Source organism: Corylus avellana, chromosome ca6 (assembly GCF_901000735.1).
Source record: "Corylus avellana chromosome ca6, CavTom2PMs-1.0".
NCBI classification, from domain to species: Eukaryota; Viridiplantae; Streptophyta; class Magnoliopsida; order Fagales; family Betulaceae; genus Corylus; species Corylus avellana.
This window is the reverse complement of record NC_081546.1, coordinates 24,217,048-24,226,362: the sequence shown is the minus strand read 5'-3', so window position 1 is coordinate 24,226,362 and position 9,315 is coordinate 24,217,048. Positions and strand designations below refer to the sequence as shown.

General features: G+C 34.5%; 1 protein-coding gene, 1 long non-coding RNA gene and 1 pseudogene across 4 annotated transcripts in view; 1 reads left to right on the top strand and 2 right to left on the bottom strand.

Annotated features, from left to right (window-relative positions):
• The window catches only part of LOC132183587 (uncharacterized), a 47,912-nt gene that overhangs the window by 6,960 nt on the left and 31,637 nt on the right, over window positions 1-9,315 (bottom strand). The gene's annotated exons all lie outside the window — the stretch shown is intronic.
• Window positions 5,050-5,705, bottom strand: LOC132183684 (uncharacterized). The gene is made up of 3 exons (XR_009440505.1): window positions 5,624-5,705; window positions 5,348-5,434; window positions 5,050-5,184 (listed from the first exon to the last, which is right to left on the bottom strand). It is a non-coding gene; the product is annotated as an uncharacterized LOC132183684 (long non-coding RNA).
• Window positions 6,724-9,315, top strand: part of LOC132183891 (uncharacterized) — a 9,729-nt pseudogene continuing 7,137 nt past the window's right edge.

Sequence of the window (9,315 nt, the reverse complement as noted above, 5' to 3'; positions counted from 1 at the left end):
GTAGAAGGTTTAATGATTTAATCCATTTGAGAAATATAAACACTTAAAATTTTTATTTTATGTCTTTTGCTTTTTTATGCTCTCATAACAAGTTCATATACAAATAACTCAAAGACACAAAATACCCTTCAAAATAGGAAAAACATATTTCACATTTATGAATATGTCACATCAAAAATACTATTTTGAACCTTAAAAAAAAAAAAAAAAAAACAAAAATCTTTTTTTTTTTTTTTTTTTTTTTTTTTTTGTAAATATTGGAGGTGATGAGCAACCTTCAAAGGAGGATTTGGTCATTACATCCAATCTTCATCCGGCACAAAATATCTTGCTTCAAGATCCGTTTAAGTGAAACGATGACAATGATGAGACGGCCGAATATCTTGCTTCGAGATCCGTTTAAGCGAAATGATAACAACGATGAGACGGCCGAATAGTCCTATCGACTACCAAATTCGAACGACAAACTTTGTACCTTTGCATGCAATATTTCGGGTACGATATAGTTGATGGGGATCACAAACAACCCACTACACCCATTTGCTTTCGCTTTCCAGATCTGCAACGCCCACGATCATGCTTTTCTTCGCGACGAAGGAATAGTTTCAATTGGAAGATCGATGAAATGCATTGTACCACAAAAACACAATCATCTGTTTGACAACAATGGTAGTGGGAGAAGACTATATATTTGCATGAAGAAAATTAAAAAAAACTGCTTTTGTAAGAAATAACTTCGTGTTTGCCCATCACCATGCATTATACATGTTTCTTCACGTGCAATGTTACTGTTATGGCTGCTAACCTTTGAAAACGACAGCCGTATCGGCTAATGGAGCTCCCGCAAAATCAAAAAAAAAAAAAGGTTATTGGAATTTTCTCAAGAGAAGATCGAAGACACTCTAATACTTAAGTCAGTAATATAAAAAATGAATCGAGAACGAAAGAATAGAGAGGGGCCGTACCTAGAGACGTGCGACCCTTTTTTATGGGATTCTCCGGTTCGTCCCTCGGATGTTTGCCATGTAGCCTCGTTATAGTCATCTCATATTGTTAAGTTTTTTATTTATTTATTTATTTATTTATTTTTCTAGTGGGATGCTTAAGTAGGCCTAGACATATTTATTGTACCAACAAGTACTACAAATTGATGTGACAGTTCATGTGAATGTCACGTGCTAAAACATGACTCAAAACAATTAAGGAATAAATTCTAATAAATGTAATAATTTACATAAATATCATGTAAACTGTTACATCAATTTATAAAAAACTTGTATCCTATCGGGGTGAATTGCCAAAATAGAAAAAGAAATGTGAGAAACCAATTGAATGATGCAAGTAACTTTTTTTCATTGGTCAAACTTTCTCATAGTCATAGAGAGATAAGAAGGAGAAGAAGAAGAAGTGGAGGAGGCATTTCTTTTTGAGTTTAATTAATGTTTCCTGGGGTCGTGTTGTAAGATTAGTCAAAATTAAGTAGTGTAAAAAGCCTAAATCACCCATTTAAAATTGTCAAATCTTTATCTAATGAATCTAAACATCTTGACTTCTATAGCTTAATTATGTTCAAATCCATGGGATTAATTTAAAATCTTTTGTAACCTCATTAACAAATACCCATTTAATTTGTGGGTTTGGCTCTTCATGACATCAATACCAGGACAACTTATTGTGTACAACTCTTAAAGATTAGCATGCTTATTGAAATATTAATTAATTAATTTTTAAAATAATATTTGATGATTTAATGCCTGCTTCAAAGAAAGTACAATTAGAGTGTTTGGGAACACTACTTAACTGAACTTCCTTTTCTTTTTTTTTTTCTTTTTTTTTCGATTTAACACCTACTTTTTTCAACTCATGGAATTTTTTTTAACCTAATTAGAAAATATCATTATTAAAAATTTTAGATGACTGAACCAGTCCTAAGAATTTGTGGTGGTCATCCACCTCTAAGTGGTTTTCGAGAGTGGCTCAACTACCCATATCTAATTTGGAGGTGGCTCAGCCACCCCCATTAGTTTTGGGAGTGGTCGATCTACCCCCATTAGTTTTAAGCGTGACTATCCACCTCTGAGAGGTTTTTGGGAGTGGATCAACCACCCATGTCTAATTTATTAGTTTTGGAGGTGGCCAATCCGCCCCCATCAGTTTCAGGGGTGGTTCAAAATCACCCCAAATTTTTATTTTTATTTTGTAATAATTTTATTTTTATTTTTAATTATTTTATTTTATATTCTTTAAACCATCCAAAATAATCTTAATTTGTTTTTCTCATCAATATTCACAATCTTTTTTGTTTTTTTTTTTTTAAAAAAAAAAACACCATACAACCAAACAAGTCCATAATATATGTAAGCAGTTTAGAGTTAAGCTGAATAAAACTTTTACATGTCATTGATACTTGTTGCCTCATTGACCCAACAATTTCACTAACAATCTTTGTTGGGATCTCCTACAATTGAGGATGAGTCCTGCTATAAAGCAGACCCTGGTCGGACCAGGGTCTGCCCCAGCCTGACGTGGCCAATGCCATGTCTAACTTAAAAAAAAAATCTAAAAATTTCAAAATTTCAGAATTTCAAAATCCCCAAAGTTTCAAAAATATAACTCTAATTTTTTCCCAAAATTTCAAAATCCCTTCTCCATCAAAAATCCCTTCCCTCCCGTCTCCATCTTTTCCCTCCCCCACTGGCCGCCACCGGCAAACAGAAGGACACGTCATACTTGGGCAGATGCTGGGATGACCCAAGTCTGCCGAAAATCTCTACTCATTGAGGATTCCGTCCAATTTTCTTGTCAGTTGTAATTGAACAGAACATATGAGTAAACTAGTAAAATCTTTCCTTACTCGGACAGAAACTCTCTATCCGTTCGACCAAAACAGAAAGTCTAGCTTGCTACTCGAACATAAAGCCCTTTCTCTCATGTGGAGCTGCCGTCCTCTTCAATAAAAAAAATTAAAAAGTTAGCTAGAAATTATATGACATGTGGATCTACTTTGATAAAAAGAGTGAAGATTTGGAGAAAGACCTTGAGATTATGTGGTGGGTGTGACTTGTGAGAGAGTCACCCACCCTGGTTCAGACCAAAACTGAGGAAAATAATAATATTGCTCTGAAAAGGGAATCTCCAATATCTACGGTTCAATTACAAAATACCCTTGGCAATCATGTGAAAAATATATAAAATACAAGGTCAGTTTGGACAATATGAACAAATCCTTGATACTGGACAGTGGACCCAAACTCCAAGGTACAAAAATTAATAGCTCCCCACCTAAAATAACTTTTTCCAATAATATGAGTATGGGGATATTATTGGGATATTGTTGGGGATTGTCTGGATTTAGAAGGGGGGAAATCAGAAAACCAGGTTGCAACATATATAGCATATAAGTATGTAGTATGTACGATGTGTTTGTTTTGGCCGATTGTTTTTATTTGGTTGGTTATCCAAGATTGTATGTAGCAATGTTTTCAAATCAAATCTTGAGTAATTACTGTTGTATCACTATCTTTCATTTAGTTCTTGCATGTTCTAATTTGTTTTATGGTAAATGAAGCATTTCAATTTCACTGTGTGTCCATAGTGCCTGATGGTGGCTATATGCCAAGCATTTCAATTTCATTGCAAAGACATGGTGATTGCCTTTTGATGTCAGTTAGTGAGATTTATATATATATATGGTCATTGCAGAGACATGGTTTCATAGCTTGATCCCCCCTCACCTTGCCAACATGGATTAGAGTAATTACCAATGATGATAAGAAGAATGAAGAAGTTGGAGAAGGAAATTACAGGCATAAAGCAAATGAGAAATGCTTGGAGTTTGTTGTGGCATTGAGAAACTCTTCGATTGTAATCTTTTTGGTTGTTTGTACCTCTTTGAGGATGATGACAAAAAAACAAATTATGTACCTTTCTTGAAGTTGATTTTCTGTTTTAATCTTTTGTGTTAATATGTATGTGTATTGGAAATTATGTAATACTTGAAAGTTGATACTCAAGTAATAGAGTTAATTTGTTATGTAATGGGAGTTGGATCTTTATTGTCCCACCTTTGTCTCTTAAATCAGTGCACATTTTCATTTTGACTGGTAGACAATGAACAAAAAAACAACAACCCATAAGCTGGAAACAATAAGGGCAGAAAAGAATTCCTTTTTTTTTTTTTTTTTTTTTTTATCTATGGAAAAATATAAAAAGCCAATAGGAACATAAAAATTACACCAAGAAATAAAGGCAAAAACCATATATATTGAAGGGAAAACATTATAAAAACCAGACAAGACCATTAGCAATTATCAAAAAACAAATTTACAGGGTAGATTACCAAAATTAAATCACCATCTCTGCCTCTACACAGAAATTTTCCCAACATTTTAACCCCATCTAATATTACAAAATAAGCCGTGGTCTCCAACAACATTCAAACCTTTTTCTTAACAACACAAGGTTTGCTACTTTGTTGTCTCTTGCATGTTCAACCAAACTACTTACAGAGATATTAGCAATAAGATGATCACCAACACAGCAACAAGACATTTCCATAAAATTAAATTTATACAAAACTTTGGATAAAGTTTTGGCCTCCATTCCACTACAAATATGATCTCTCAATAAGTATTGCTTAAAAAAAAAAATGTTGCATTCTCTTCTAAATGGTTTAGGATTTGGCTTCTCTCTTCTTAATACTCCATATCTGTGCAAAAGGTATTGTCTTCTCTCTTCTAAATACTTCTGTCAATATCTCGGCAAGCAAGTCAATGACATTGCAAGGTGAGTACATTTAGAGATAATAATTTTAGTTACATGATAAAACCAACTACTGAACACATCCATCCATATATCATCACTTCAGAGTTTCAAAAAAACATAAACTTCAATGGTTTCTATTTTTCTTTCATCCTCATGAATTGAAAAGGAACTAGTAATCAACAAAACCAGAAGAAAGACAAAACCTTCAAAATCTCAACAAAAATCATTCAATCAAGCTAGAAGAATTATTAACCTGTGTTAAATTAACTTGCCAATGGCTGCCTGTCTCCCTCCAATGAAGAATTCTCCTGTGCAAGTCAAATTGAAGTTCTACAGCTGCTGCTACAATACAATGGCCAAAATGGTATACCTTTGTGCAAGTTTCTGGAGAAGCTTTTCCCAGAGCTTGAGTCTTTCGTGCTGGGAGTTGGCAAACAGCTAAAAAATAAGCTACACAGCTAGATTTAGAACAATCCACAAAAAATAAGCTCAAATTCAACCCACAAAAAATCTGAGATTCAGACCCAGCCAGAGAAGAAGAAATCAAAACAAAAAAAACAAGAAAAAACAGAGATAATCTTACGCCTTTTGATGTATCCGCTTGTAGGAGATGGGTGGTCTGAGCTGGAGATTGCGAGGTACCTTGTGGCCGGAGATGGATATGGATGAACTTGGTGGCCGTAACAAGAGTAAGCCATCAAAAACCAACATTTAGCCAAAAACAGAGCACTGGAATATCCATTCTTTCTTGTGGTTAATTTTACTGAAATTTTTTCTGTTTATACAAGTTAATAAACTCAACTTCACAAAGAACTTAAATAAGATCAATGGAGAGGGAGAGTTAGAGAAGATCACTTACCGGTGGAGCAGCGGTGGGATCGGCCTAGGCATGGCAGTGTGGTCTGATTTTGAGTGGTGTGGGGATCGGCCTGGGCGGTGAAGCTAATCTCATGCGGCGATGGTTTTCCAAAAGCGGCGTTAAAGAGGATATGGGTCTGGAGCTTGGTGGATCAAAGAAGATTGCAAGTACCCAATAGCAACAAACTTAGTTCTTGAGACCCCGAAGGGATGGGCTACGGGTTTATAAACAGATTAGACCTCCTCCGTAGGCTCACACAGCCCATTAGGTAAAATGCAGGTTGGGCCTTCTTCATCTGTCACAGGCGAAGGGCACGTGTGCGTGTGGGCTTACCAAATTCACGAGTTTGAGCATGCTATAAATTTATTTATTTTATTATTACTATTATTATTTTATATATATATATATATGCGGGATCATCATTTCATTAGAGTGACTTCCTTTAAAAGGCAATAAGCCATAATTATGTTTAGATTAGATTTGTGGAGAAAAAGTAGCATTAAATATTGTCCCTTCCCTTCTCTAACAGTAAAAGGTGTAATTCAACGCCTCTCCATTTCATTTGAAATGTAGAGTACCTATTTAGTGCATTTAAGAGGGTACTATTGTCTTAATTTTTTTAGGGGTAAATTTTTTGGACAAGTTTATCCTCCTAAATGTACTAAATTGATACACTCCATTTCAAATAAAATGAAGAGAATCATTTTCCACTGTAACCAAATCTTCATCTTTGTGGATTGTTATTGGCTTGAGTAGTTCAGAAGTTGACCCCTCTTATGTTTGCCTCTCGAGAGGCTTCCGATATAACTCTCCGACCAATAAAACGACCAAATGAAGGTGACACAGATAATTAGGAAACTATCAAACTTTGCGTCAATCATTTTCTTCTCAAATTCAGTCCAAGGACTACGATAATGCAGTATGATGTTGATTTCAAGCCTATTCAAGGCCAGCCTGTAAAAATATCATAATATGATTTGTCTTCGATCAGAAACAAATTGTGTTTTGATCCCCTTTTAGCATTTCCCATGCCACTAACTGCGTATGGTGGGACGCATAATATTTCCAGTGCAATACCATTGTATACTTGAGATTTTGATATGGACTGCTTGGATGACAAAGACATGAAGGGCCGATCATATAAAATTACTATCAAGCTTGCAAGGGAGCTTAAGCTTAGTAAGTTGGACGATTATATTAGCAGGCATCTCATGTCAATCTCGTACAATATATTTCATGGAACCAATCATGTAAAGAGGGAGAATCCACGTAGGAACATGATCTCTCATGATACTAGTTTTTTCGAGAGAGAACCTAATGTAGATAATGATCTTGGAAGGGGTATTACATCATCTAGAGAGTTTTATACTGCAGTAAAGGCCACCTCCCAGGGTCTAGCCATGTGCGTATACTCTATTGTTTTGGCCTTTCGGAAGCGAATGTTAGTTATTGATTTCCTCGGGCAGCATATTGACGGTTTTGACAAAAAGTCCTTCCAAAGCTTTTGGATACAAGTAAATGCTGCGCCGAAAGGGTTGACAGTCAACGTGACCCATTGAGCAAGTAAACAGGAATATTTTAAATTATATGATTTTTGTAGAATATTTATTGTTGTTTTCCAAAATTTATCCTTCCTATCCAATAAATAAACAAATTGAAGTGCATGAATAATATTAATATTTGTAGGTGGATGTCTCACTTACAACAAATAAACTTTGCATCTCTCATATCTTGTTGATTTGGGTGTTGATAAAGGGAATGTAGATGATGTGTATGATATATATATATATATTAGGTGTGTTAAAGTCATCAATATTATTTGATAATTATTTCCACATGCTAATGGATTGGATCAAATTGCTTGATTTAATCTGAGTAATGCCATAGTAAAACTTTTATGACATTTTTTTTAAAAAAATTTTTAATTTGGTTTTTTTTTTATTGGCAGTAGGAGTATAGCTTACAATTTTGGAGTTGAAGTAGAGCAGGGCATGACAAAAGTTGAAGAACACTGTATTGCCCCACCTAAGTTGAGGTTTGCTGCTGAGAATGATAGAGTGATTGCAATAACTATCGACAAAGAGAAATGCAACTGGAATATTATTGTCAAATTGATGGTGGAAGGTAAAAGAATTTACTGATGGAGTGTTATTGACTTCAGCTCTAAATTGAATCTTGAGAAATTCGTTCCAAGACTTAATAATATGTGCGAAAATCTGGAGAACCACGTGGAGCAGCCTCTCTATAGGAGCAGTACAATGAGCATGTTATTAAGGGTTGAAAACCTGCGTGTACTGCTTAAAAGCCTCAATAAAGAGGCTTCTGATTCTAAGAAACTTCATGGTAATTTACAACTTATTATTTGTGTAATGTCCAAGAAGGATCGTCGTTATAAACATCTTAAGTGGATCTCCGAGACCTAAGTTGGTATAGTAAAAATATCACAATATGATTTATCTTCGATCCTAAACAAATTGTGTCATGATCCCCTTTTAGCATTTCCCATACCACTGACTGCGTATGATGGGACGCATAGTATTTTTAGTGCAATACCATTGTATAGTGGAGATTTTGATATGAACTTCTCGGATGGAGAAAACATGAAGGGCCTATCATATAAAATTACTATCAAGATTGTGAGGGAGCTAAAGCTTAGTAAGTGAGTGTCTCATGTCAATCCCATACGATATATTTCATGAAACCAATCATGTAATGAGTGAGAATCCACATAGGCATATGATCTCTCATGGTACTAGTTTTTTTGAGAAAGAACCTAATGTAGATGATGATCTTGGAAGGGGCATTACGGCATCTAGAGGGTTTCATACTACAGTAAAGGCCACCTCCCAAGGACTAGCCATGTGCATGAGCTCTACTCTTTTGGCATTTCGGAAGTGAATGTCAGTTATTGATTTCCTCAGGCAGCGTATTGACGGTTTTGACATAAAGCCTTTTTAAAGGTTTTGGATACAAGTAAATGCTGCGCTAAAGGGTTGAAGATGAAGTTGAAGATGCTCTCATTAGCACCACCACAGACCAAGTGAAACAATACATGCAAATTTGTATGTTTAGAAGATGGACCTCTTGGGTATGTGAATATGAAATTTATAATGTTTAAATTATATACTTTTTTTAGAATATCTGTTGTTGTTTTCCAAAATTTATCATTCCTACTTCATAAATAAATAAATTGAAATGCATGAATGATGTTAATTTTTGTAGGTGGATGTCTCACTTACAACTATGGGTGTCAAAAAATACCGGGAAACCGGGAAGCCAGTTTCGGTTATGGCTTTTGGCATATAACCAAGTAACCGGGTGCATATATATATATATATATTAAAATTCTTTTGGTTGGTAATTTATTTAAATACTTGTTTTATTGTTTTTTTGGGTTTTGAATTGTTGAAGTAAATGGGTATTTCTTGTGTTTGTTGGTTTGTTTAAATACTTGTTTTTATTGTTTGTTTATATATATATATATATAGGTAGGCGTTTAAAATGATTTTTAAGGCATTTTAAAAAATTGAATTTTTATTTTTCAGGCCCATAAAGGCAAAAACATTGATTTTTTAGGATTTTTGGGCTTTACCCGATTCCTAAAAAACTACCAACAAAAAAGGGTAATAATTTATTGGGACAAAAAGGTTAATAGTTTTTTTTTTTTTAATGGGCCAAAATGGTTAAATTAA